This window comes from Gekko japonicus, unplaced genomic scaffold, assembly GCF_001447785.1.
Source record: "Gekko japonicus isolate JY-2015 unplaced genomic scaffold, Gekko_japonicus_V1.1 scaffold2878, whole genome shotgun sequence".
Classification (NCBI taxonomy): Eukaryota; Metazoa; Chordata; class Lepidosauria; order Squamata; family Gekkonidae; genus Gekko; species Gekko japonicus.
In genome coordinates this window covers 23,384-28,082 of record NW_015173223.1, presented here as the reverse complement: position 1 = coordinate 28,082, position 4,699 = coordinate 23,384, and positions in this window count along the sequence as shown.

Here is a 4,699-nt window from a genome sequence, read left to right as displayed (position 1 = left end):
GGGCTTTTTTTTGATCACTACCCAAACCACCACTTGGATTTCTGCTTGCTAAGGAACCTTTTGGTTGGTATAGATGCAAGGGCCACTTTGATCTTTGAACCCCAGAATGCAATGAGCCACCCTCAGTCACATCCCCATGAAGACAAGTCTAGGTAATACACCTGTCTTCTCCTCCTGCTAGCCTTCTTTTCTCTCCTCTTTATACCCTCTATTCTCTGGGAGATGCACTGCTTATTAAATATTGAGTCAGCTGTGAGACTGGGGTACAGGTATTGGTAGTCACCTCGGCAGGACTGCCGACAGGGGAGACAAAATTCAGAGGGCCCAAGTCAGCCGGAGGGCCCCTGAAGCCAACATCAAGCAGTATTCTTGAAAGGCATTTTTTTAAAAAAATCTTATGCAGTTCTGACTGCAGCCACTAGGGGTGTGATGACGGCAGAGCGCAGCAAAGAGCTCAGCCCTTCTGCAATGTTTACCACAAGGCTAAGGGAAACTGCTGCCAACACATCTGCCAAGCTTGCACTGGAACAAGGGAGGATCAGATAGGACCGGATGCAGCCTCCCAAAAAGATCTACGGTTTCCTTTTCCCTTTAGTTTTACCCAGCTCCTGTGAAGCAAGATCTTGCCAAGGGGCAGCCTTTTTAGTGTGTGGTACCAAAAAACAAAAAAAAGTTTTTAAAAATCCGCCCAACCAATCAAATCTCCAACGGCCGGTCAGACGCCTTGCTGGAAAAAGCCCTACTTGGCCCCACCCACTTTATTAAAAAAAAAGCTTAGTGGATACCAGGGAAGGTGTTGGTGAGCCATGTTGGGTGCCATGTTGGGGACCCCTATGTTAGATTAACGTACCTGGTGTCAGAATGTAAGGGGTTTCTGGTACCAGACACTTGCTGCTGTGCGCTATTAGTTGGCCTCAGAGTGTATAACTTCCTTCCATAGTTAGATGTAGGAATATTATGCACGCATGCATGCAGGTGAATACTTACAATAATATATAAGTTCCTGAAAGCTACTTTTCTCCCCAAGGTCAGCTTTGGCTAGTATTTGGATGGGTGACTTCCAAGGAATCCCAAGGTTGTGACGCAGAGGCAGGCAATGGCAAACCACCTGTGAAATGTCTCTTGCCTCAAAAACAAGTCAAGCTCACCACCTAGTGGTGCATAACGCTTAAGATCCAGAACTTCTGGCTGACAGACAGCCATAGGATCTCCTAGCTTCACTATACACAATGCCATATGATAATGAATTAATTAATCCCCCAGAACGTCAGGTCAGGCTGGACTATGGAGAAGTGCTGAGCACACCGGCCAACACCTGGAGTCTACCCGCTGTCATTCTTCAGGGTTCTTGCAGCAGAAGGAGTATGGTCATATTCTCTGTTTTATTTTCTGTTTATTCTTGTGACGCTGAGATCTCATTCTTATAGATATGTCAATAAAACTGATTCCCTTCACCACTGGTGTGCTTATTGCCTTTGAATCCCTTACTGGAAATGAAACTTTTTGCTTCTTGGCAATATGGGTTTCTCAAAACAAACTGCCTCCACTGCAGTGTGTGACTTTAATGCTTTAAATTGCACCCCTTTTCTATATTATACACTAAATAGGGGTCTTTGCATGTAGCTTTGGCCCAAATTTGCTTGTGAAGGTGAGTTGAGGCCTCAGGGTTAGTTTTTATCACATGTTTGGCCAATAGTCCTTGGAAATGGTAACCAAAGAGATATATATAAAAAAAAAAAGTGCAGAGAAAGAAGGGGAGAGCAGAGCAGGAAGGAATTAGATGTACCATACATTGTTTACCAGGTAATTAACTCTGAGAAAGGGGGCTCTGGAAAACTCTCACAGGTTCCTTGCCCACCCAACTCCTCCACACAACACCAGGGAACCTCCACCCAAGCTTTCATCTTCTCTGTTTTGACCTTCCTACCTGTAGGTTTACAGTAGGTCCATTTAGGATCGACATCATGATTGCGGGTGAGGGAGCACCAGAGTTTCCCACTGGCGGCTCCATCTCTTGTGCAATGTTGATACCACTTTCCGTTGTAGGTAAAAGGGAAGACACATGGTCCAGTGGGGTGAGCATCTAATCCTGGAGGGGGTGGGGAAAGATTCAAGGAGAGGATGGATAACTCTTATGACGGCAAAGTTTCTCTGCTCTTGAAGATAGTTCCACGTGGGTGGTCATGTTGGCCTACCGTAGAAGAGCTAAAGTCTAGTAGCTCCTTAAAGACCAACAAGAGCTCCACGTTATAAGCTTTCGAGAGTCCAAACTTCCTTGGGTATCTGACGAAGGGAGCTTGGACTCATCAGACCTTATGCCCTGGAAAATCTTGTTGGTGTGTAGGGTGCTCCTGGACTCTAACCTAGCTGTGCTTTGAAATTCCAATGGGTGCTCATGGCATTGAGAAGGTTTATATTCTCTGCTGTTTTATCCATGCTTCCTTAATACCTGAATGGCTGCTACAGTACACAACTGGGTATTGTTGGTTTACAATCCAATGACATTGCCCTGGGAAGACTTGCTGGATGGATTCTTTCGTTTCCTCCCCTGGTTCCGTGTCTTAAACTGAGTCACTTTGTATTACATGCAACTGTCTCTGATGCTCCAGTGCTGTGCCATCTTTTGTTGGCTGCATGGCTACTCTATTAGAGGCAATGGGGTGATGTGGGTCATTTTTTTTCCTCTTTCCAAGGCCAGAGTATAGCATTTACTGCTGTGGCATGCATCCCTTTCTCCCCTAAAGGTAATGGTAAAGGTTCCCTTGCTCGAAAGCCAGTCGAGTCCGACTCTAGGGTTGCGGTGCTCATCTCCGTTTCAAAGCCGAAGAGCCAGCGCTGTCCGAAGATATTTCCGTGGTCATGTGGCCGGCATGACTAAACACCAAGGCGCATGAACGCTGTTACCTTCCCACTGAAGTGGTACCTATTTATCTACTTGCAATTTCTTGCTTTCGAACGGCTAAGTTGGCAGGAGCTGGAACTAGAGACTGTTGTTTAGTAAAAAGGTAAAGGTTCCCTTGCTCAAAAGCCAGTCGAATCCGACTCTAGGGTTGCGGTGCTCATCTCCATTTCAAAGCCGAAGAGCCAGCACTGTCCAAAGATGTTTCCGTGGTCATGTGGCCGGCATGACTAAACACCAAGGCGCACAGAATGCTATTACCTTCCCACAGAAGTGGTTTCTATTTATCTACTTGCAATGTCTTGCTTTCGAACTGCTAGGTTGGCAGGGGCTGGAACTAGAGACGGGAGCTCACTCCGTCATGCAGCACCCGGGTCTCGAACTGCTGAACTAGTGACCTTCGACAGCCTGCAGTTCAACGTCTTAACCACTTGAGCCACCGCAGCTCCTTCTCCCCTACACAGAACTTTTTTCAACTTTCTGATCACACGGGCAAATGTGGCAATAAAAATCTCTAACAGTATTGTCTAGATGCAGCATCCATCGGGTTGGATCCAGCCAGCTTCTTCACTCAAGCTTGCCTAGCTCCCCTTCTTACTACAACCCCCTATCTCACATCGCTATTGTCTACGAATGTCCCAAGATCCCCACCCTAGCCAGTTGGAGTGGTCAAAGGGAATTCCTTCTGTCTTTTTGACCAGCAGAAAAGCTGATAGGATCTAGCCCAGTGTTTTCAGCACTGCCTGACATCTACAAACGGGCACAGCCCCAGTTCTCTTACTTGTGTCTGCGCAGTAGCTCCACAACTTGTGCTTGTCATAGTTACTAGTGGTGGCACACCAGAATCTCCCATTCTCACTATTTTCATCTGTGCAGGTGTAGAATGTCCGGCTCTTGTAGATAAAAGGGAAGGCGCAAGTCCCACCTTTTGAGTTCCCTTCATACTCTATATATGTAGAAAGGACAAACACAAGGAAGGAATGCATTTAGCTGATGCTTATTTAAAAAGGAAGAAAAATTAAAAAGGGAGTGGAATTTCTTGGATTCAATATATGGAGAAACTAGTGTTCACAAAACAATTGCCTTCAAAATATTCAATTTATGCCTGGATTATATTTTTAAAAAAAATCATAAGAAAATTAGCTTTCAAAGGAAGAGACATTTTTGTAGATTATTTTTGGTTCTCATGCTAACCTGAACCCCCCTGGTTCTCTTCTGGTTTCAGCCCCTTTACAGATATCATGGATAGCAAATCCAAAGAACACTTTCCTGGAAGTAAGTCTCGTTAAATAGAGCATAGTAGAATTTCGAGGAGACCTGCTTAGGATTGCTCTGTTAGTATTTGCTGTTGGAGACTGGAGTCCTTGAGTTCTCTAACTGGCAGGGGTCATTTCCTGCAGGAGCGCACAGGAAAAAAGCTCCAGCAGTAAAAAGCCCAGATGGTGGGGGCACATGCAACAAGCCCCACCCCCTGCTCCCAGCAGCCCTGGGCCACGAGGAGCAAGAAGCAGCCAGATAAGTTACCCACGCTGAGGTGCAGAGCCTGGGAAAGGCCTCCGAAGCCCCGCCGCCCGCCTTTCCCAGGTGCTGGCTGGTGGGGGGTAGTGGCGAGGGCTTGATTGGGGGGGTGGGCCATGGGGGGGGGCAGGGCCTTGATGTGGTGAGGGAGCCATGGGGGGCTTGATCAGGAGGGTGGGAGAGCCTCCCTCCCCATCTGTTTGCCCTCTTTCTTTCTCTCCTTCTTTCCTTCTTTTTCTTTCCCTTTCTTTCTGTCCTTTCTTCCTTCTCTTTCATTCTTTC